The sequence below is a fragment of the Maylandia zebra genome, linkage group LG11 (assembly GCF_041146795.1).
Source record: "Maylandia zebra isolate NMK-2024a linkage group LG11, Mzebra_GT3a, whole genome shotgun sequence".
Taxonomy (NCBI): domain Eukaryota; kingdom Metazoa; phylum Chordata; class Actinopteri; order Cichliformes; family Cichlidae; genus Maylandia; species Maylandia zebra.
In genome coordinates, this window is record NC_135177.1 from 10,532,467 (window position 1) to 10,559,122 (window position 26,656).

Sequence of the window (26,656 nt, forward strand, 5' to 3'; positions counted from 1 at the left end):
GATTTTCTGGATGTATAGCTGGCTGTACCTCGCAGCAGGCCATGTTATTATAATATCATGATTCCATTCCAACACCATTAACACGGTCCAGTTCAGTCAAGACTGGAATTACTAGATGTGAGGCTAAACAGACAGCCCTCAGCATGTTGGCACACCAAAAACAGTGGCTGAAACTAAGTATGTACAATGAATTGTTGAAAAAAAAATGGAGGCACCCTATTGTGTGGTGTTTGCATGTAATCCTTGTGCCTGCGTGGTCTCTCTCTGGGTACTACTTTGGCTGTAGTTATGAATGTGAGTGTGAGTATGTATGTGTTGGCTCTATGATAAACTGGTGACCTGTCCAAGGTGTACCCCACTTTTTACCCTATAACAACTGGGATAGGCTCCAGCAGCCCCTCATGACCATACATTAGAAAAGTGGTTAAGAAAATGGATGGATCTTTAAGGAGTGTTAAGTAGGTATTGGAACTGCAGGTTTTCTTCACAGTTCTGCATTAGCTTTATTTTTCAGCACTGGCTAATGCTACTTGGCTAACAGTGGTTAAACTCTGAAGCCTATTCCAGATATAAAGCAGACATTCTGGCGAGCCTCAAATGTATTTAACAAAAGTCAGTCAATGGTATTGACTCCCTTTGGTAACCACCTGTACTACTAACCTTAAAATAAAAAACAAACAAAGGGGACTTTGAATTGCAGTTACATTTGAATTGCAAAAACTTGATTCTGTTCATCTGAATGTAGCTTTCTCAGCTTTAGACTCTCTTCTAATATGGCTTAATGACTCACGAGTAAAGTGTCACACTGACACAGTTTTATTATGAACACCAGGAAGGTGAGAGAGCCCTGGGCCACTCTGAATATCATTTTCCGCTTGCAGTAACAAAGAAATCTGCACATTCACATAATTGACCCCTGGGAATATACATTTAAAGCAGAATATACATGAGTGTAACTTCATTCATGGCTTATTGACTCTGCCTCTCTCTTCACAAACAACACAAGCCTGCACAGAGAAATATCACATATATACCACAGCATCTAGTGCTATACATTGGGGGTAGTGATAACATTTATGAGCGTGATGCTTTTTTCACAGAGGAGCGTTGTAGTCGGTTATTGATGAATCCCACTGTGTAACATTACTTATGAATCAAAAGACGGCGAAAGGGAGCAGATAGAGATGAGAAGAATGTATAGATGTTATAACCTTATCCCTTGAACCATATTTAATCAAAGCTCATGGCTGGAGACCCTTGTTGTCAAAGACACAGTTCACAAGATTTTCTTTTGCAGTATAAGTTGAGCTCAGTACTCAGAGTACATGAGTGTGGATTTCATACTACAGAAAAGTGACAAATCAGATAGTCCGAAGATGAGCACAATCAGACTTTTGAACTGGATATATACTGGGTATATAGCTTCTAAATGCAATGTATGCTGTTGTTGCAATGTTCGTGTGCAATGTAACTCAAAAATGTGAAACATTCATACTTCTGCCCTGATAAAATGCCAGGATTCCCAAATGGTGCTGCTATCACTAACAATAAGATTAGACATTTAAATTTCAAATAAAGCAATTTACAGATGAAAAAATGGCTCCTTGTAAATGACTGTTGGAGAGATAAGGAGAGTATATAGACTCAGCAAGCTTTCTCTATCTTACTTATGAACCAAGGGAAAGGTAATTAACTACAGCAGAGTCATAGTTAATTATGAAAAAAGGAATTTTTTATGTATTCAATGACAGTTTGGCTGCATCATACATTTGAAGTTAATCAGAACACTGGCTTGTTAAGTCATTTCGTCGAACGGAGGATGAGGGGGTAGCGAAGAAGAAAAACAGCACAGTATATATGGGCACAACAGCCACAAAGCATGAAAAGAAAACGCAAGACATCTAGAAACTTGAGCAAAAAAGGAAGAAGGAGGAGACAAGAGGATGAGCAAAACCGAGGTGAGCACTGTAACAAATTAGCCAATCAAACTGTATCAAGTAACAGTTCTGCTAGATACCAACTCATTCCGATTGGTCCTGAGCTCTTATAAACAAATAATTCAGAAAGGAATCCCTGCAACTTTCCATAGAGAAAGAGGAGTCCTGAATACAGTCCTGAATATAATAAATACAGCCTCAAACATTATGTAAAATCGTTGCGTTTCAGAACCCCCCCCCCCCCCCCCCCCCCCCCCCCCCCACACACACACACCAGTACTCCTACTCCTTATAAGCAAACACTTGACAACTGTGTGTTGAAAAAAAAAATCCCTTTTAAGAGAAGGAAACCTCCAACCGAACCCGGCTCAGGGCCATCTGCCTCAACTGACTTGAGATGAGGGTGAAGCTTAAAGAGAAAAAAGCACAGAGATATGATAACAAACAATGTGACAAGTATCTTTATTTAGTATAATAATAAACTAAAGGCCAACGTCTATTTATTTCCCTTTGCATGTGTGTTTCCATCCCAAATTCTTGGTTGGAAAACACTTAATCCAGCGGGACCTACCAAAAGGTGGTTTTGAGGACTTTGGTAGGTGTTTATAAATTTATGTAAAACATGATACTGTCATAACCTCACAAGATGCAATCATGCACAGGTATGCGGATAACATCAAAATAAAAGCTTGAGGGTTTAAAGATGAGTGTGGAGCTACAATGTTGTTGCAGTTGGTTTATATACTTAATGACCTTGTAGTGCCATATCACCCTATTAGAGCACTTTGCTCTCACTCTGCAGAACTACTTGTTGTTCCTAGAGTATTTTAAAGTAGAATGGGAGGGAGAGCCTTCAGTTTTCAGGCCCCTCTTCTGTGGAACCAGCTTCCAGTTTGGATTTGGGAGACAGACACTATCTCTACTTTCAAGATTAGGCTTAAAACTTTCCTTTTTGCTAAAGCATATAGTTAGGGCTGGACCAGGTGACCCTGAATCCTCCCTGCAATAGACGTAGGCTGCCGGGGATTTCCATGATGCATTGAGTTTTTCCTTTCCTTTCCAGTCACAATATAATAGACCTCTCGGTATTGAATCATATCTGTTATTAACCTCTGTCTCTCTTCCACAGCATGTCTTTCATCCTGTTTTCCTTCTCTCACCCCAACCGGTCGCAGCAGATGGCCGCCCCTCCCTGAGCCTGGTTCTGCCGGAGGTTTCTTCCTGTTAAAAGGGAGTTTTTCCTTCCCACTGTCGCCAAAGTGCTTGCTCATAGGGGGTCATATGATTGTTGGGTTTTTCGCTGTACCTACGGAGCGCCTTGAGGCGACTTTTGTTGTGATTTGGCACTATATAAATAAAATTGAATTGAATTGAATTTTTAATAATAATAATAATAATAATAATAATAATAATAATAATAATAATAAAAATAATAATAATGGATTGCATTTATATAGCGCTTTTCGGGGCCTTCAAAGTGCTGTACAATTCACTCACTGGTGGAGGCAAGCTACAGTTGTAGCCACAGCTGCCCTGGGGCAGACTGACAAAAGCGAGGCTGCCATATCGCGCCATCGGCCAGTCTAGTGTTATATGTAAAAACGGCCATTGTTTTTCAAAAACAAGAGGACTGATTTGCCAAGTTTTTGGTGGCTTTAAAGAACATTCTAGATAAGTGAAAAATGTTCCTTGAACTAAAGGTCCTATGCTTCTTCAATAAGTCACTGCTGATCACCGCTGTTTCCTTGTTACATTTAATGAAAATTATGCCTTTGTAAAATACAGCAAATAATAATTTTTATTATAAAGACTTATTCGTTAAACAAGATGTAAAAATATGGCGTCAAATGCATAATACATAAAAATAATTTGTTAAAGTGTTTGCTTCTGATTAAAAGAATATAAAGATGGTGACCTCTAATCTCTACTTCTGGCTATGATATTATGTTATGTGCATAACAGAAAACAAGGTTGTGCTGAATACTAAAGACATGTGAAACAGGTGAGAAGAACAAATTTACACATGAATATGTAAAGCGAAAGACAATAGAATAAAATTAGAGAGGCATGACGACATTTCTTTTTTTCACAAGTTTCATTAAAGTGAGAAAATTATTGAAGCTTGTGTACATACAGAGAAACGCTGCCCTCTTTAATTAAGTACATCTATGTCAACTTTAAACAATGAAAATATCTGTTAGAGTTAGACAAACTCAGAAACAGTTTTTGTTAACAGTTTACCTTACATTACCTCAAAAAGCACCAAGTATCTGGTGAAAAGTTGCTGTTATCAATTGGCAATTACTAGTTAATGTTATTTGCGGCCAGTGTTGGGGAGTAATGGAATACCTGTACCCGCCTTAGGTATTTAAAATACAAAGTATGAGTAACTGTATTCTGCTACAGTTACTGTTTAAGCAGCGATAATTAGAATACAGTTAATTGTTGAAATAAATGGATTACACGGCGGCCTTTTTCCATTTTTTCCCCAATTTGAATCAAAACAACAGAATTTGAATTAAAAAAACAGAATTTGATCAAAAACCAAAGAATTTGCATGAAAACAACAAAATTAGAATGAAAACAACAGAATTTGAAAGAAAACAACGGAATTAGAATGAACAGAACAGAATTTGAATGAACAGAACAGAATTTGAATGAAAACAATGGAAATTGAATGAAAACAACAGAATTTGAATGAAAACAATGGAAGTTTAAAACAAACAACAGAATTAGAATGAAAACAATGGAATTAACATGAAAACGATGGAATTTTAATGAAAACAACAGAATTTGAGAACAAACAATGGAATGTGAATAAAAAGAGTAGAATTAGAATTAAATGAATAGAATTTGAATGAAAACAACTGAATTAGAATGAAAACAACAGAATTTGAATCAAAACAATGGAATTTGAATGAAAACAACAGAATTAGAATGAAAACAATGGAAGTTTAAAACAAACAACAGAATTAGAATGAAAACAATGGAATTTGAATGAAAACAACGGAATTAGAATGAACAGAAAAGAATTTGAATCAAAACAATGGAATTTGAATGAAACCAACAGAATTTGAATGAAAACAATGGAATTAGAATGAAATGAATAGAATTTGAATCAAAACAATGGAATTTGAATGAAAACAACAGAATTTGAATGAAAACAATGGAAGTTTAAAACAAACAACAGAATTAGAATGAAAACAACGGAATTTGAATGAAAACAATGGAGGTTTAAAACAAACAACAGAATTAGAATGAAAACAACGGAATTAACATGAAAACGACGGAATTTTAATGAAAACAACAGAATTTGAGAACAAACAATGGAATTTGTATAAAAAGAGTAGAATTAGAATTAAAACAAAAGAATTTGAATGAAAACGGAATTTGAATGAAAACAACGGAATTTGAATGAAAACAACGGAATTTGAATGAAAACAATGGAAGTTTAAAACAAACAACGGAATTAGAATGAAAACAATGGAATTTGAATGAAAACAAAAGAATTTGAATGAAAAGAACAGAATTAGAATGAAATAAAAAGAATTTGAATCAAAACAACGGAAATTGAATGAAAACAACAGAATTTGAATGAAAACAATGGAAATTTAAAACAAACAACAGAATTAGAATGAAAATAACGGAATTTGAATGAAAACAACAGAAATGGAATGTACAGAACAGAGTTTGAATGAAAACAGCGGAATTAGAATGAACAGAACAGAATTTGAATCAAAACAACGGAATTTGAATGAACAGGGCCCTGTTTCAGGAAGCCGGTTTAGAAAACTCAGAGTGAAAAACGATACGCAGGGTTGAGTAACCCCGAACTGTCCAACTCGGAATATTCGGTTTCAGAAAGGCTGATAACAATTAGTTCAATCAACGCGGAGTTGCGTCAACCCCAAGTGAAGCGCGCGGACGAGGATACATAAAGCCCTGATAAGCAGAGCACAGATTAAGCGAGTCACCATGGAGACGGAGGGAAAGAAGGCGCGGTCAATGTATTTTACAGCGCTTGAGGCCGAAATTCTGATGGCAGCATATGCCGATAACATGCAAATTCCGCGGAAAAAAGTAACACAGCCACAGCTGCAAAAGAAAGGGAGCATGCATGGCAAAACATAGCCGACAGAGTCAATGCGTGAGTGTTAATTTAAACATTGATCTAGGGATTTCCACCCATTTAACACGTTATTTTATCATATGTTATTTTATTTGTTATTTTATACATTTTATTTTGTGACGTGATGTGAGCGCAGGTGCAACCCAACAGGCCCCAAACGTTCCTGGCAGCAAGTAAAAATGAAATATAAAAATATAGTCCAAACAGGTAAGGTGTAATTGTATTATGAGCCATAGTGCTTGGTCTGTTTGTCCGATGTAAATCAATTGCAGTTAGAGGCTACATTAATTTTCTTTCTGTAAGCACTTATTGAAATTATCTGAGCACATTACAAGTACATATTTGCTTACTCTGTATGCTCAAATGTGACCCGTTATAGCCAACAGATAAAAAGCGGAGGCCCGAAAAACAGGTGGGGGTCCTCCACCACCACCACTCACAGAGGCTGAGCAGTTGGCCCTCAGCCAAAACAGTGGGCGCCCTGTGGCCGAAGGCATCTCTGCGGATACATCCTCTGAGTCAATAACCCCGCAAGACACAAGTGCCTAGGGTAAATTCAAAATAATACATGATGTGCATACATCCTTTCTTCACAGTCACCTTTGCAGTGCGACACATTCATTTGATAAACTCTTTACCATAATGGATTATTTTGTAGTGAAGTTATTTTCCTACTGATTTTGCCTTCCCTCAGTCTTGGTTGTCTTTGAGAGCATAATGACAATGAAGTGTAAGGTGATTGGTATGTTTGTTAATTGCCATTTGGTCCCTTGTAAGTCATAAGTGACCTGTATAAACCTCATATTCTATCAGTTGATGGTGGTGGTGTACTGCATCTGGTGCAGCCTCCTGTTGAGCCAGACCAACATGCAGTTGTGAGTAATACTCCACAGATTATATGAGTTTACAGTAGAACAGCAATGTTGTTTATTTCTTTACTACAGGAAAATAATGAAGAAACATTGACAGCTGTTACAGAGGAGGAAGCAACAGAGACACTTTATGAGGTTTACATCTTTTAATACTTTGTGTACAGGAAATACAGGCGACCAATAAAGCCAGTTGAACAAAAAATCTGTTTTTTCGTCTTTCAACATGTTGAGGTGATGGGTCAAAAGAAATGATTGTGACATATGGTGTCTCTGACTGCGCTTCCATCTTGTATGTCCGTGGGAGGGTCAGGATGTTCATGGTTTGGATCACTGCTGATGTTTGGTTCAGAAGGACAGTGTTCTCCTCTAATTGTGGCAATGTTGTGAAGAATCACAGATGCCACAATAATGTCACATGCCCTTTCTGGGGTGACCCTGAGTCTTTGCAGGCACTGGAACCGGGCCTTAAGCATTCCGATAGTCATTTCAATTCTGGCTCTTGTCCTGCAATGAGCCAGATCGCTGCTGTGGGCCCGGTTCAGGGTCAGAGTAAGGGGTAAGCAAATAGGGTAAACATGGATACCCCCTATCACCAAGCAAGTAGCCAGTGAACTCTCCTAAGACAGAAGGATACACTTCAGTTCAAATGTCCCTGAAGCAATTGGTCTTTATATATTTTAAAGTATTCTCAACTCACCATGTCCAAATTTTGTGCTCAGTGTACATTCACGGAATATTTGTGAGTCATGGACAGAGCCTGGCCACTTGGCTTCCACATTTGTGATAATGTTGGCAGCATCACATATGATCTTCACAGTGCAGAGAACACAAATTAGCATCCATTACTATAATGAAATAATTTGTTAGTTTGACATGCTACAGGGAACTATGTACCTGTACATTAATGCTGTGGAAAGACTTCCTGTTCACATAGTCTCCTTCATTTACTGAAGGAGCAATGATTGGAATGTGAGTACCATCTGTACAGCCAATCACGCCTGGGAACCCTGAAAATAAATGTAAAATTTAAGTAGTAGTTCAAGTATCACCACATCATAAATTAAGTTTTGGTCATCCTGATACCTGCAATTTTGTGGCATCCCTCTTTGATAAATCTTGTGGGTCTATGACCGGGGAACACCACAGACGAGGAGACGTTTCAGTGCAACTGTAACATTCCTGACTGCCCGACAGACAGTAGCCTTGGAAACGTGCTCAGCGTCACCAATATTATACAGAAAGCTCCCGTTTGCAAAAAACCGAAGTGCAATACAAATAATATGTAATGAACTGAGAGCATGTCCGCGATGTGTCACATGCGTAATATATGGCCTGAGGATGTTATCCAAATAACTTATAGATTGTGCTGAGAAACGGTGACGTTCACACAGAAAATCATCAGGAAATGATTAAATGTCCAAACGCGCTCTGATCACTCTCTCCCGGCGGAGAGCTCTGCGGAGAATTTGGGCTTCACGATCTACTGGCTCTTCAAGGAAGGGGCACGCCATGTCCGACACTTCCTACTGTCAGGTTTCCGACAAAGGGGCGGAGACAGTCAGGGTTAGTTGTAGTAAACCTGCTAGGGGGCAGGTTAGCTTCACGGAGTGTGTCGTCATAGTGACTCACTGAGGCTTCATCTGAACTCGCTTTCTGAAACCGAAAACCCAGAGTTTTCGTTAACTCAGGGTATACTTACTCAGTTTTTCCACTAAACCGGCTTCCTGAAACAGGGCCCAGAAAAGAATTTGAATCAAAACAATGGAATTTGAATGAAAACAACAGAATTTGAATGAAAACAATGGAAGTTTAAAACAAACAACAGAATTAGAATGAAAACAACGAAATTTGAATGAAAACAACAGAATTAGAATGTACAGAACAGAATTTGAATCAAAACAATGGAATTTGAATGAAAACAATGGAGGTTTAAAACAAACAACAGAATTAGAATGAAAACAACGGAATAAAAATGAAAATGATGGAATTTGAATGAAAACAAAAGAATTAAAGTGAAAATGATGGAATTTGAATGAAAACAACAGAATTTGAGAACAAACAATGGAATGTGAATAAAAAGAGTAGAATTAGAATGAAAACAAAAACATTTGAATGAAAACGGAATTTCAATGAAAAGAATGGAATTAGAATGAAATGAATACAATTTGAATGAAAACAACGGAATTAGAATGAACAGGGCCCTGTTTCAGGAAGCCGGTTTAGTGGAAAAACTGAGTAAGTATACCCTGAGTTAACGAAAACTCTGGGTTTTCGGTTTCACAAAGCGAGTTCAGCTGCAGCCTGAGTGAGTCACTATGACGACACACTCCGTGAAGCTAACCTGCCCCCTAGCAGGTTTACTACAACTAACCCTGACTGTCTCCGCCCCTTTGTCGGAAACCTGACAGTAGGAAGTGTCGGACATGGCGTGCCACTTCCTTGAAGAGCCAGTAGATCGTGAAGCCCAAATTCTCCGCAGAGCTCTCCGCCGGGAGAGAGTGATCAGAGCGCGTTTGGACATTTTATCATTTCCTGATGATTTTCTGTGCGAACATTACCGTTTCTCAGCACAATCTATAATTTATTTGGATAACATCCTCAGGCCATATATTACGCATGTGACACATCGTGGACATCCTCTCAGTTCTGTACATATTATTTGTATTGCACTTCGGTTTCTTGCAAACGGGAGCTTTCTGTATAATATTGGTGACGCTGAGCACGTTTCCAAGGCTACCGTCTGTCGGGCAGTCAGGAATGTTACAGTTACACTGAAACGTCTCCTGTACTCGTTTGTGGTGTTCCCCGGTCACAGACCCACAAGATTTATCAAAGAGGGATGCCACAAAATTGCAGGTATCAGGATGACCAAAACTTAATGTATGATGTGGTGATACTTGGACTACTACTTAAATTGCACATTTATTTTCAGGGTTCCCAGGCGTGATTGGCTGTACAGATGGTACTCACATTCCAATCATTGCTCCTTCAGTAAATGAAGGAGACTATGTGAACAGGAAGTCTTTCCACAGCATTAATGTACAGGTACATAGTTCCCTGTAGCATGTCAAACTAACAAATTATTTCATTATAGTAATGGATGCTAATTTGTGTTCTCTGCACTGTGAAGATCATATGTGATGCTGCCAACATTATCACAAATGTGGAAGCCAAGTGGCCAGGCTCTGTCCATGACTCACAAATATTCCGTGAATGTACACTGAGCACAAAATTTGGACATGGTGAGTTGAGAATACTTTAAAATATATAAAGACCAATTGCTTCAGGGACATTTGAACTGAAGTGTACCCTTCTGTCTTAGGAGAGTTCACTGGCTACTTGCTTGGTGATAGGGGGTATCCATGTTTACCCTATTTGCTTACCCCTTACCCTGACCCTGAACCGGGCCCACAGCAGTGATATAATCTGGCTAATTGCAGGACAAGAGCCAAAATTGAAATGACTATCGGAATGCTTAAGGCCCGGTTCCAGTGCCTGCAAAGACTCAGGGTCACCCCAGAAAGGGCATGTGACATTATTGTGGCATGTGTGATTCTTCACAACATTGCCACAATTAGAGGAGAACACTGTCCTTCTGAACCAAACATCAGCAGTGATCCAAACCATGAACATCCTGACCCTCCCATGGACATACAAGATGGAAGAGCAGTCAGAGACACCATATGTCACAATCATTTCTTTTGACCCATCACCTCAACATGTTGAAAGAAGAATAAACAGATTTTTTGTTCAACTGGCTTTATTGGTCGCCTGTATTTCCTGTACACAAAGTATTAAAAGATGTAAACCTCATAAAGTGTCTCTGTTGCTTCCTCCTCTGTAACAGCTGTCAATGTTTCTTCATTATTTTCCTGTAGTAAAGAAATAAACAACATTGCTGTTCTACTGTAAACTCATATAATCTGTGGAGTATTAAGAGTACTCACAACTGCATGTTGGTCTGGCTCAACAGGAGGCTGCACCAGATGCAGTACACCATCACCATCAACTGATAGAATATGAGGTTTATACAGGTCACTTATAACTTACAAGGGACCAAATGGCAATTAACAAACATACCAATCACCTTACACTTCATTGTCATTATGCTCTCAAAGACAACCAAGACTGAGGGAAGGCAAAATCAGTCGGAAAATAACTTCACTACAAAATAATTCATTATGGTAAAGAGTTTATCAAATGAATGTGTCGCACTGCAAAGGTGACTGTGAAGAAAGGATGTATGCACATCATGTATTATTTTGAATTTACCCCCTATGTAGGCACTTGTGTCTTGCGGGGTTATTGACTCAGAGGATGTCCCCACAGAGATGCCTTCGGCCACAGGGCGCCCACTGTTTTGGCTGAGGGCCAACTGCTCAGCCTCTGTGAGTGGTGGTGGTGGAGGACCCCCACCTGTTTTTCGGGCCTCCGCTTTTTTTCTGTTGGCTATAACGGGCCACATTTGAGCATACAGAGTAAGCAAATATGTACTTGTAATGTGCTCAGATAATTTCAATAAGTGCTTACAGAAAGAAAATTAATGTAGCCTCTAACTGCAATTGATTTACATGGGACAAACAGACCAAGCACTATGGCTCATAATACAATTACACCTTACCTGTTTGGACTATATTTTTATATTTCATTTTTACTTGCTGCCAGGCACGTTTGGGGCCTGTTGGGTTGCACCTGCGCTCACATCACGTCACAAAATAAAATGTATAAAATAACAAATAAAATAACATATGATAAAATAACGTGTTAAATGGGTGGAAATCCCTCGATCAATGTTTAAATTAACACTCACGCATTGACTCTGTCGGCTATGTTTTGCCATGCATGCTTTTGCAGCTGTGGCTGTGTTACTTTTTTCCGCGGAATTGGCATGTTATCGGCATATGCTGCCATCAGAATTTCGGCCTCAAGCGCTGTGAAATACATTGACCGCGCCTTCTTTCCCTCCGTCTCCATGGTGACTCGCTTAATCTGTGCTCCGCTTATCAGGGCTTTATGTATCCTCGTCCGCGCGCTTCACTTGGGGTTAAAGCAACTCTGCGTTGACTGAACTAATTGTTATCAGCCTTTCTGAAACGGAATATTCCGAGTTGGACAGTTCGGGGTTACTCAACCGTGAGTGTCGTTTTTCACTCTGAGTTTTCCAAACCGGCTTCCTGAAACAGGGCCCAGAACAGAATTGAATCAAAACAATGGAATTTGAATGAAAACAAAAGAATTTGAATGAAAACAACGGAATTAGAATGAAAACAACGGAATTTGAATGAAAACAATGGAATTAGAATGTACAGAACAGAGTTTGAATGAAAACAACGGAATTAGAATGAACAGAACAGAATTGAATCAAAACAATGGAATTTGAATGAAAACAAAAGAATTTGAATGAAAACAACAGAATTTGAATGAAAACAACAGAATTTGAATTAAAACAACGGAATTAGAATGTACAGAACAGAGTTTGAATGAAAACAACGGAATTAGAATGAACAGAAATGAATTTGAATGAAAACAATGGAATTTTAAAACAAACAACAGAATTAGAATGAAAACAACGGAATTTGAAAGAAAAGAACAGAAATTGAATCAAAACAATGGAATTTGAATGAAAACAATGGAGGTTTAAAACAAACAACAGAATTAGAATGAAAACAACAGAATTAGAATGAAAACAACGGAATTAACATGAAAACGACGGAATTTTAATGAAAACAACAGAATTTGAGAACAAACAATGGAATTTGTATAAAAAGAGTAGAATTAGAATTAAAACAAAAGAATTTGAATGAAAACGGAATTTGAATGAAAACAACGGAATTTGAATGAAAACAATGGAATTTGAATGAAAACAATGGAAGTTTAAAACAAACAACGGAATTAGAATGAAAACAATGGAATTTGAATGAAAACAAAAGAATTTGAATGAAAAGAACAGAATTAGAATGAAATAAAAAGAATTTGAATCAAAACAACGGAAATTGAATGAAAACAACAGAATTTGAATGAAAACAATGGAAATTTAAAACAAACAACAGAATTAGAATGAAAATAACGGAATTTGAATGAAAACAACAGAAATGGAATGTACAGAACAGAGTTTGAATGAAAACAGCGGAATTAGAATGAACAGAACAGAATTTGAATCAAAACAACGGAATTTGAATGAACAGAAAAGAATTTGAATCAAAACAATGGAATTTGAATGAAAACAACAGAATTTGAATGAAAACAATGGAAGTTTAAAACAAACAACAGAATTAGAATGAAAACAACGAAATTTGAATGAAAACAACAGAATTAGAATGTACAGAACAGAATTTGAATCAAAACAATGGAATTTGAATGAAAACAATGGAGGTTTAAAACAAACAACAGAATTAGAATGAAAACAACGGAATAAAAATGAAAATGATGGAATTTGAATGAAAACAAAAGAATTAAAGTGAAAATGATGGAATTTGAATGAAAACAACAGAATTTGAGAACAAACAATGGAATGTGAATAAAAAGAGTAGAATTAGAATGAAAACAAAAACATTTGAATGAAAACGGAATTTCAATGAAAAGAATGGAATTAGAATGAAATGAATACAATTTGAATGAAAACAACGGAATTAGAATGAACAGAACAGAATTGAATCAAAACAATGGAATTTGAATGAAAACAAAAGAATTTGAATGAAAACAACGGAATTAGAATGAAAACAACGGAATTTGAATGAAAACAATGGAATTAGAATGTACAGAACAGAGTTTGAATGAAAACAACGGAATTAGAATGAACAGAACAGAATTGAATCAAAACAATGGAATTTGAATGAAAACAAAAGAATTTGAATGAAAACAACAGAATTTGAATGAAAACAACAGAATTTGAATTAAAACAACGGAATTAGAATGTACAGAACAGAGTTTGAATGAAAACAACGGAATTAGAATGAACAGAAATGAATTTGAATGAAAACAATGGAATTTTAAAACAAACAACAGAATTAGAATGAAAACAACGGAATTTGAAAGAAAAGAACAGAAATTGAATCAAAACAATGGAATTTGAATGAAAACAATGGAGGTTTAAAACAAACAACAGAATTAGAATGAAAACAACGGAATTAACATGAAAACGACGGAATTTTAATGAAAACAACAGAATTTGAGAACAAACAATGGAATTTGTATAAAAAGAGTAGAATTAGAATTAAAACAAAAGAATTTGAATGAAAATGGAATTTGAATGAAAACAACGGAATTTGAATGAAAACAATGGAAGTTTAAAACAAACAACGGAATTAGAATGAAAACAATGGAATTTGAATGAAAACAAAAGAATTTGAATGAAAAGAACAGAATTAGAATGAAATAAAAAGAATTTGAATCAAAACAACGGAAATTGAATGAAAACAACAGAATTTGAATGAAAACAATGGAAATTTAAAACAAACAACAGAATTAGAATGAAAATAACGGAATTTGAATGAAAACAACAGAAATGGAATGTACAGAACAGAGTTTGAATGAAAACAGCGGAATTAGAATGAACAGAACAGAATTTGAATCAAAACAACGGAATTTGAATGAACAGAAAAGAATTTGAATCAAAACAATGGAATTTGAATGAAAACAACAGAATTTGAATGAAAACAATGGAAGTTTAAAACAAACAACAGAATTAGAATGAAAACAACGAAATTTGAATGAAAACAACAGAATTAGAATGTACAGAACAGAATTTGAATCAAAACAATGGAATTTGAATGAAAACAATGGAGGTTTAAAACAAACAACAGAATTAGAATGAAAACAACGGAATAAAAATGAAAATGATGGAATTTGAATGAAAACAAAAGAATTAAAGTGAAAATGATGGAATTTGAATGAAAACAACAGAATTTGAGAACAAACAATGGAATGTGAATAAAAAGAGTAGAATTAGAATGAAAACAAAAACATTTGAATGAAAACGGAATTTCAATGAAAAGAATGGAAATTAGAATGAAATGAATACAATTTGAATGAAAACAACGGAATTAGAATGAACAGAACAGAATTGAATCAAAACAATGGAATTTGAATGAAAACAATGGAATTTGAATGAAAACAACAGAATTTGAATGAAAACAACAGAATTTGAATTAAAACAACGGAATTAGAATGTACAGAACAGAGTTTGAATGAAAACAACGGAATTAGAATGAACAGAAATGAATTTGAATGAAAACAATGGAATTTTAAAACAAACAACAGAATTAGAATGAAAACAACGGAATTTGAAAGAAAAGAACAGAAATTGAATGAAAACAATGGAAGTTTAAAACAAACAACAGAATTTGAATGAAAAGAACGGAATTAGAATGTACAGAACAGAGTTTGAATGAAAACAATGGAATTAGAATGAACAGAACAGAATTTGAATGAAAACAATGGAATTTGAATGAAAACAATGGAAGTTTAAAACAAACAACAGAATTAGAATGAAAACAAAGGAATTTGAATGAAAATAATAGAATTTGAATGAAAACAATGGAAGTTTAAAACAAACAAGAGAATTAGAATGAAAACAACAGAATTAAAATGAAAATGATGGAATTTGAATGAAAACAACTGAATTTGAGAACAAACAATGGAATGTGAATAAAAAGAGTAGAATTAGAATGAAAACAAAAGCATTTGAATGAAAAGAACGGAATTTCAATGAAAAGAACGGAATTAGAATGAAATGAATACTATTTGAATTAAAACAACAGAATTAGAATGAACAGAACAGAATTGAATGAAAACAATGGAATTTGAATGAAAACAACAGAATTTGAATGAAAACAACGGAATTTGAATTAAAACAACAGAATTAGAATGTACAGAACATAGTTTGAATCAAAACAATGGAATTTGAATGAACAGAACAGAATTTGAATCAAAACAATGGAATTTGAATGAAAACAACAGAAATTGAATGAAAAGAACGGAATTAGAATGAAATGAACAGAATTTGAATCAAAACAGTGGAAATAGAATGAAAAGAACAGAATTTGAATGAAAAGAACAGAATTCTGTTGTTTTGAATGAAAACAACAGAATTTGAATGAAAACAATGGAATTAAAAAGAAAACGACGGAATTTGAATGAAACCCAAACAAAACACGCAATGAGAGGCTCTAATGTAAGCGTCCTGTTGATGTTGGTGGTGTCAGATACACAATGGACTCGGAGCCAGCACAACAGAGCCAGGGCAGGAATGCATTTCTTCCGATACCGCTTCACATTTAAAGAAGAAAGGGATTGGCGAAATCTGACCGTGCAATGCAAGTGCTGTTTGCCAGCAACCAAGCTGCTCTCAGCGTCAAGACACTAACGTTAGCCTACTGCAACTACCTTGTTTTAGTTGTGGTAGATACCTGGGTTATGTGCCACTTCAGTATCTTCAATGTACTATTGCTGTGTGATTTATTACTTTCACTGAAGGCTACTCGCCACCGAGCTAACGTCTTATCTTGTGCTAACTTATGTTAAACTAAGTCTTTGCTCCTCTACATTACATATATTGTCTAGTCAGAGAAATTTAGGCCTAACAGCCCGTTAAGAAGCAGAAAGATGTGATTGCTACATTCATGTAGTTCTAAAAGGCATGGCAATATATTAAGTAATCCAAACTACTCAGAATACGTTACTCGCATTGAGTAACTTGATGGAATACGTTACAAACTACATTTTGCGCCATGAATTCTGTAATCTGTAGTGGAATACGTTTTAAAAGTAACCTTCCCAGCACCGTTTGAGGCTTATATTGATATAGTTACTACAGAAGAGACCAGGAGAAGTCATATGAAGGAAATATGTGATCAGTAAATTCTGTGAAATACAGTGAAGATCTTTGTCTTCATAATTCACTTCAGATTAGGGTTGTCATCGCACTAGAAATTCAAACCGCATGCCTACTTGGCTTGATTAGAACAATAAAAAAATTACTTAGGTTTAGCAAAAGCTTGGTGGTTTGCGATAAAAATGGAACATTAATCATGCCCACTGGAAAATGACAGTGACCCAGTGATGCCAGGCATGTATATGTGGTGCATGTGGATGCTTATAGGGGATCCTTTGGTCAATGCAGCAGTTCTTTCAGCAAGAGGCTGGCAATTTCAACATAAGCCCCCACCCGAGTGCGAGATATCAAAGAAAAGTGGCTTCCACTTAGTTTTTCAGTCAACTGGATCTTATGTTTTGTTTGCTGTTTAATAGGCAATGCGGATTATTAATGAAAAAGAATCTCCTTCTGTAGCGATCTTAACATCAAATAAAAGCCTTGTTTGTAAATTCAGAAGAAGCCTAATCCAAACTAAGCAGAGACCAGCGCAGACTCTTTCTGCTCTGCTCTGATTTGTCCCAACATTTTTCATTTGCTAAAGAGACTAAAGAGACCCAGACTACCACGCTCTAACTACTTAGGACCACCAAAGATAGACTTGAAAACCTAAGCCCAGTTTCAAAAGTTCAAGAATATGAAAGGAGAAAACAATAAACCCTTCTTAGCCTAATTGCTCTCAGTGGGAAGTAAACAGTTATTAACGTATGGCAAGCAGCATGCAGGGATTTCAAACTGGGAGGGAGGTGGGAGGAGAAAGTTGGAGAGAGCGGGTGGAACATGTCAGGACAGAGCGAAGGAGATGAGGAGGGAAAAAGAAGAAGAGAAAAACTAGAGGAAAAGGGAGAAATCTGTCCTCGGTGACAAAGCTGCATTTAGGATTCTTAACTCTAAAACAATTCTTTTATGTGCCCCCCCACCACCTCTTATTTTTCTCTGCCTCCTATCCAATGCACCTCCTCCCTCAGAGGAGTCACTTATATTTCCCCTATCTCACTTTCTCTCTTTTCCCCCCTTTCCTTCTTTCTTTAAATTTTTTTTCTTTGAATAATTTACTTCAGCAGGGGAGACTGGTAGTGCGTTTATTTTGAGTGTGTTTGCGCTTTAAACAGAATGCTTAATGATTGCCGATGGGAGAGAGACTGAATTAATCCCATTTATGTTGAGACCTTTTAGATGTACTGACACCCGTGGCAGACAAACAGGGCCTAGGCAGTGTGTGTACACATATGTGTGTATGCACGTGGTGGGACCTCAACGGGTAGACACAAACGATATCCCATCATATCTGTGGGAAGAACCCTCATATCGCACTTTCTGTTTATGTGTGTGTGCGAAAGAGAGAGAGAGGATATACCTCCACTCGTGATCAAGGCGAGGCCTTTGGGGCATCCCTCTACTTGCTCAGTTGATTTGAAAAGATTTCCTTATGAAATTCACATTTTTCAGAGTGTATGTATTTCATACTATTTCTGCATTTCCTGAAATACTGAAAAAGCTTTGAAAACCATTTTCATTTATCTTTGTCCAGCTGAGGCATATGTCATTGAATATAACAGCAACCTTTAAATGGTTTTTCTCAGGGGTGTTTTCTTTACATCTGGGCAAAAAAGAAAGAAGTCAAAGGCTTAAAAAGCATTTATAACAGTAGCTAAATTCCAAACTGAGGTGGTATTTACATGCAAAACAGTTTAGCATTGAGATGGTATCTCATGGTGTTGGAAAAACAAACATGTTAGATAAAGTTAATGACTATAAAGGACAAAATACTTTACCTGTCTATGGAAATTGTGTTTTGCTTCAAACTTACACTGGAGTATCATATTTTGATACATGACTGATATTTTGCATGTTTCCATTTAAAGCTGCAGTGCCACATTCTGCCTCTTCTTCTAGCTGTGAGAGAAATAACTCAAATACCGTTAATGTGAATGCTTCTGAATAGGAAATGCAACACCAGGGCATAATCCCCATTGGACAATCAGACAGTTCTGATGAGCTTGAAAGTCAGTGTTTAGTATGACCACCTTTAATCTTCAACACAGTCTGAATTTTCTTAGCTTTCTGGTAAGTATTTAAGCAGTCATCAGGAATAGTTCTCCATGCTTCTTGTAGGACATTCAAAGCTCTTCTTTGGATGTTATCTGCTTTTGTTATTTTCTCTGTCAAGATGATCCCACCCTGCTTCAACAATGTTGAGGTCTGAGCTCTGGGTAGATCTGGCTAATGACTGACACTGTTCCATTGCACGTTTTTCTATGCAGGTATTCTTTTACTGTATTGTCAGCGTTTTTGAGATCGTTGTAATGCTGAAAAATTAAGCTGTTGCTCATCAGACACTTTCCAAATGCTACATCCTTCATCCTCTACTTGTCTAATTTCCTCAATTTTTTTAAGGACACACTGCACACCATGCCAACACTTACCAAGTTTTCAGCTCATAGCTCTTAACAATCACTTTGTTGGGCCAAAACTAACATTTTTTGCCAAATTATCTTTGGCAGTTTTTGCTGATTTAGCTAATAAAAAAAGAAAAGGGAGCTAATAATGTGTTTTTGTGACAGGCTGCTAGTGATAAAGTGGACAAAGATAAAATTTAAAACTGGTTACCTGTTATGTGTAGTCACAACACTGGTTCCTGGTACCACTCAATGTAGTGTTTTAAGATTTGAACTGCACTTTGTATTGCATCCAGTATTAGGAAAATACTCTCATGAAGACAAGGGTATATAGGGCAAAAATCAGGTGAGCACCGGTCCCAAACAACATTTATCTCAAGCTTTATGTATGCATTGAAAAGCACCACTGAGTTCAATTGTAAAGCGAATTTATTGGTACATTAAAAGGCCTTGCTCCTTTTTTTTATATTTCATACATTCAACTAGGCATTTACGTGCCAGGCTCTATATTCAAAGCTAATCGCCCCCATTAAACCTCTGCCTGTTGCAGCAACAAAAACTATTTCACAGCTTCTGCAGCGATGTTCACCAGCAGCACTTATGGAAGAGCATTAAGGTTTCCAACAGTCCTTGAATCCACATAATATTGAGCTCATTCAGTGTTTGCCTCTGGTATCGCTTGATGAATTTCTGAGCATATGGCACATTCCTCTGCAGGTCAGCATATGTCAGCACAGAATTTAGATTCAGTTTAGATTTAAAAAGGAAAGAGAAAAAAAAGAGAAGAACCCCCCCCCTTCTTTTTCCCACCCTCCCTCGCTCTCCTGCCACTCCACTTCCCCCACTTCCCTCCTCTCCATCCATCTGTTGTTTCTTGTAGATACAGGGAAAGTGAAAAGAGAGAGAGAGAAATAAGCGAAACATCTGATGAAACTCACTGTGTTGTTCTGGAGCTGATAGCCCCGTAATGCCCATCGATGTATGTATGAGACAGAATAATTTGTTACAGATTTCTGTTTTAGGCATAAGAAAATCTGTAACCTTACATCTTATGACATAATTCCTGCCATATCATTCAGTGATTAAGAAGACTACGGTACTACGCATCTCAAATAAATTTCTATAATGAAAAATTTTGACATGGTTCTTTTGATTAAAGAAAGGTTTATTAGAAAAGGGACCAAAGATGCTCTCAGGGTAATCAGACAGGATTTGGTAAATTTTGAATATTTTAAAATGGGATTTTATTTTCCAGAAACGAGATTGATAAAATGTATAATCTCTCTCCACATGGAATTCCCTTTTATAGTCTGTTGACTATTTATTGTGTCTATACCTGCACTTCTTAATAGGCTGGTCTATATTTGAACATTTTATGTTACTGGATACGGTTACTGCATCCCTGTTCCAAGAAGGTCATCTGGAAACTGGTTACCTGTTTGGGTTTTTTGTTATCTCTTTGCTTTGGGTATATTCTGTATATTCTCAAGGGATATTTTATATATAGATTTGTTTTAATCCAATAAATCCAATTCTGACTCCAAATCTTTTTCTCAGCAAAACTGCAAATTACTTTGATGCTACAGATCTGCAGACAGGGTTAAGTTCAGGATGTCACGATTGCAGTGATTGCTTTTGCACACACATATATGTTCTATTAATGCCTGACACCCATGTGCTGTTAGCTTATAGTATGAGGAGTGATTATTTGAAATAGGCCAGATGCCCGGGTATACGTGTGTACATGCTTTGAAATCAACTTTATGTTAATCCGGTTCCACTCCTTGACAGTCTTAGTGAGGAGAGACATTAGCATAACTAGCTAGCGCCACGAACCACAGGGGGTCCTTGTTGTTCACGTACAACATGTAGGTGTGTGTGTCTCAATCTGTTTGAGAGAAATGCTCTAAAGAGACAAAATGCCAATCTGTTTGCTCTTTCACTCTGTCTTAGTTAGAGGTAGGCCTCTGTCTGCTGCCTCTCAATCTCATTTACACCTAGAGGTGTGGGATTTGGGAGACTGACGCACATCCCCACAACCATACACACACACATGGCGGATGGAAGGTGTTTGTCATTTTCCCGACACAGAGTTAGAGAACTTCAACCTTCATTATCTATAATCTATGCTTTGTGATTTTTGCAACCGATGTAGAAAACATGGTGTGGTTTTATACATAAATATATATATGCTGTCTTGCTCACTTTCAAAAAAGACAAAAGTGTATATTACAAATGCCAATCTGTAACCAGGTCACGGAGGGTTAATTAGTTTTAGTTTAGGGTCTGCTACCAAGATAAATAAACACACGGAGGGGGATGATTACAAGAACTTTTCTCTATTCCATCGTTGCTGCAAACAAAAACCAGGTGTAAAGAAAAGGTATTGTAGAAAGATGAAATCGCTGAATAGACAGATAGAAAGTCTGCATTCCTCCCAGTATCCATCTCTCTCTTGTTTGTTCTTGTCTGCTTGTTTTTAACATGGAGCCTAACTCCCAGCAGGACACTTGAGGTGGGCAGAGTTGACACACAAGAACAATCGCACACACATACAAATACACACACATGCATGCACCATCCTCCTGGCACCATGCCATCCTGTCTGGGTCTGTCTATGTGTAGGGGGTGAGCTGTCTGCCCTCATCAGTGCCAACATGTCGCCTATATGTACACTGCTCCGGGGAGACCTGCATGTATGTGTGTGTGTTCCCGTCTGTTCAGCCCTTTACCAATACTCAGTGACCATGTGGGGACAACAAAGCTCATTACACTGGTGACCCCAATCCTATCTGATATGTGTATCCACATTTCATGGGCATACATGCACATCCACAGACAAAATACCTCGGCAGGGACATCATTTTAGGTAGATGAAAGTATATGCATGGATACAGATACAGCATTTTTGGCTAGTGTGCATTATTATTACAGTTTTTTCTGATGGCTTAAGCGCATTTTTTTTTGTAACTATTGGCTATTTTTGCAAAACTCTACACACAAATAAGAAAACCCTTCACCAAATCAGCAAAACATTGTAGTTTTCTTGCAAAAGCTAATAAACCTTGTTTAACTCTCCAAACCTTCGTAAAAATGGTATTTTCGTATCAAACAGTTAACACAAGCCATCACATTAATAAGCACACAATGCACCAACTACACACTGATGGTATGAATAAAAAACACATCAGGCTTTTGCTTTCTTTGTGCACAAGGTAGGCTATGTCAGTTTGAGGTCATACTTTTGTCACAGGTCCATAAACATAGAGGGATCCAAACTTCAAGTACTGGTGTTTATTCACACACATCAAAAGTGTTTATTTCCAAGTCAAAACAAAATAGTAATTTCACTGAGGAAAAAAAAGAAATCAGTCTACATCGTGTCGTCTCTCTGGGTCTGGCCATAAAATTCCGTCTACATCACATGCAATGTCCTCTAGTCCAAGGCACCGGGGAAAATATCTTCTGGAATGGTGTATCCAGGCCTGACATGATGCCTGGTCAATATCCCCACATGCCTCCTCCATTGCCTGTAAAAGGGCTATGCTTTGATGGGGATGACGGTCAGACCTTCCAGTGCCAGGCAGCGAAGAACTCTTCAATTGGATTCAAGAATGGAGAGTATGGGGGGGAGGTTGAGTACAGTGAAGACTGGGTGATCTGTAAACCACTTGCAGACCAAAGCAGCCCTATGGAAACTAACATTGTCCCATATGATGACGTATTTGGTCTGCTCTGGTCTCTGAACATTAGTAAGCATGTCATGTAAGGTGTCCAGGAATGTAATAATGTGTGCAGTGTTATATGAGTCCAGCGTTGCATGATGGTGAACAACACCATTTTGACTTATAGCTGCACACATAGTTATGTTACCACCACGTTGTACTGGGACATTGATTATGGCACGGTGTACAATAATGTTCCTGCCACCTCAAACCAGCCTCATCCACAAAAAACTGCTCATGACCCATGGCATCTGCCTCTAGCTCCATCACTCTCTAGACAAGACAAAACAAATTCAGCACAGCAGGCACATGCACGGCACTACAGTGTGCACTTCCAGATTCAGTACCAATGATACTATAGCTTACCTGCACATAGTCATATCGCAGCTGTTTTACACATTCACTGTTTCTTTCCAAAGGTGCTCTGTAGATTTGTTTCATTCGGATTCTGTTGCGAGCAAGTACACCACCTAATACAGAAATGCTCACATTTTGTATGTTTTGGAAGGTGGTGTCATAGGTATTGTTGTGTTTCTCATTAGCATATGGCAGTGCTACAAGTCTTAGTGCAAAGTGACTGTACTAACCGATTCTCATTTCGAAATGTCCTTATGATGCTTGCTACAGCAAGCTTCCCTCAGGATCATTCCATGGTTGATTACATGGTCCACTATTGTAGCTCTGATGTCATCAGTAATTCTATATCTTATTCTTCTTACCCTTCCTTTTACCCCTCCTCGTCCTCCTCTTGCTCCTCCTTGTCCTCTTCCTCTAACTTCACCTCCTTGTTGTCCTCTTCGTCCTACTTCTTCACCTCCACGTCCTCTTCCTCGGCCTCCTCTAATTCTCACTCTTCTCACTCTTCCTGCTCCCTCCATTGTACTCCACACGGACAGCTTACCTGTAGCTTATTTATAGTGCTTATGCTGATTGCAAAGCGAACTAATTATCTAAAACAGTTTTCACATGTGACAGTGTGCCGGACAGTTGGCAAAATAGTGTAAATAACAGCCATAAATGTGTATAGTTTTGTTAGGAGCGTGTGGAAATTGAGTGTAAAGCAGTGAGTTGTGTTCACAGTTCCGTAAAAAGAGTGCCGTGCAGTGGATTGTGCCTACAGTTTTGCAAAGTGTGTGTTACAAAATGGCAAACTGAGTGCAAAGCAGTGTTTGGGTTTGGTTTTGCTATAAGTATTAATAGTTTTAGAAATTGTGCTATAAGAATCACAGTTAGGGTTTAAGCATTCAGAAAAAACTGTAAAACTACAGTGAAATTCTCTAGCAAGCCTATAAGATAAACTTACTTCATAAACTGTGCATTCAATCACTGTAGACCTGATTTAAACTGGTCCAAAAGCTACACACATGTTCATTTGTTGCCGGTGAGAACAAAACATCAGTAAACAAAATATCACAAACCCTAACAAGCCTAAAAGCATTTCATATGTTTCATCTAAAATAGTTCAAACAGTATGATATATATTCCTGCTACAACCCTAGAAGAGATACATATGTTCACCAGTGAGCAGTGGAAACGCTGCTTCTCAAAGGTAAACATCAAGTTTCAACATTGCAAATGAGCTATATTTCTAACCACAAAGACCCTTTCTATGTTTCCTTTGCAAGATTTTTCTAGTTTACTTTCATGAAGCACCAGCACAGCAAATGATGTGCAGTTTAATCTGTTTTGTAACATGCCCCACAAGCATGCTGCATTCCTCACATCTTTCAAGTCTAAACATCCTTCGTGAGTAAAATTTAGCGACTTAGTAGTGTTTAGGGTGTTTGGATTTTTACATTAAAATCAAACCTAACAGAAGAAGCCTATTGAAAATAGATTTGCACTGATGCCCCCCCCTCACCACCACCACCAGTGGAAAGATAAACTCAAAGGTCAAGTCTGATTTCCCGCTGGGGAAAATTTGATTTTCTACGTGCAAATGAAAGAGATTCCTGTTTATAAGGGGATTTAAAATTAGAAACAGATTGAAGTTGAAAGGCTTTTGAGATTTTAGCTGTAAATCAAGATAGAAATGCTTTACTTATGTTTACAATTACAAGTCCAACAATCTCCATTTCCCCACTGTCTCACTGCTGCACACTGTTGTGCTGGTGAAGTCAGATCAGCTGTTTGTAGGTGCAGTGTTCAAAAGTTCTGTTTTCCAGGGATTTATGTTAACTTACAGACGAATAGCTCTGATACCTAGAACCGATTTCCCATTCAACATGGTCACACCTTGGTGATAACTTTTTTCTGGGTAAAAAAAAGAACTTCAATAAAGTTCCTTTTAATATCTAGTCCTTTTCATTTTTTTCTCTAAAGCCATCAGCTGTCCAACTCCAAAGCCCTATGGTGGTAATTGCCCTTCTCTCTTATCATGACTGGCATTTGCACATAGCACTGACACATTGGTCCTTGCTGGCATTTGCTGATGAGGCAAAAGGGCAGTATCTTACACACTTCTGCACCCACACATAGATGGACTCACACACAGACACACAGGCATGCACCTAAACTTGAGTTTGGAACTGTGCGTTCTAAGGTAGGTGCTCAAGCATAGATATATAGATATATATTGTGGTGCACATTTATACACAGAAGTGGCGTTTTGTCACGGTCTTTGTGGTTTCTCTGTTTTTATATGGTTGAGCATGAGCGACAGAGTCTTCTTGTCCCCGAGGCTCCGGTGTCAGGAAGTATTGGAGTCGACACAGAGTACGCTCAGTAGGCTGCCTGGGCCATGCAACACTGATCTTTATGTCAGCTCAAAGAAATGGAATCAGCCCTTTTCTCTGTCAACCGTTGTGTGTTTTATGTGTGTGTCTGTGTGTGAGCGCGAGCATGACAAAAGCAATGAGGAGACAAGAGGACTCAGCCTTGCCTTGAACTCTGTCACTTTGTTATAAGTCACTACTTTATGCTTTCTGTATGCTCTCTCCATTTGAGCTCTCACTATCTCTTCTCCTCTTGGCAGTTTTCCCTTTTTATCTGCTTCTTTGGTTTGCTCACTGCAAAACTTCTTCCTCAATCAATACATTCCACGACTCACAAAATACAGCACAGAAACATTTTGGTGGGAAAAAGAATGCACCAAAAAGTGCATTTAAGAATCTTTAATTACTTGGTTAGACAGCAGGTGTTCATCCAAGGTCTGTCCGTGTGGTCTTGGTACAACATGTAGCTCTAATAACCATTAAAGTGGGTTTGATCTCACAACACATAGGAAGCATTGCAGCTTCTCGGACATCAGCTTCATGTGATCCTGATTCTGGATTGGTTTGGAACAAATTCACAGCCTCTATTTTTATCAATTAACTGTGCAGTGCCATGAAATCCTTCTTACTTTTCTCTATGAACACATGAAGCCAGACTACACAAACACACAACACATTTTAAACTATAACGGTGCTTGTGTGAAAAAAAAAAAAGAATCTCCTCTTTTAGTTATGAGCGGCTGTGGCTTAGGAGGCATCTACTAATCAGAAGGTTGTGGTTGGTCAATCCCTGGTTCCAGTTGGCATGCCCAAGTATCCTTGGGCAAGATACTGAAACCGAGTTGCTCTCAGTGTGTTTATTGCAGTGTGAATGTTCGATAGAAAGGGTCTAAGGAGCTTGTAAAGAAAAACGTCTGGACTTCTTTAAGTTGCTTGAAGACGTTTCACCTCTCATCCGAGAAGCTTCTTCAGTTCTAGGGTCAAATGGTGGAGAGCCCCAGATTTAAGC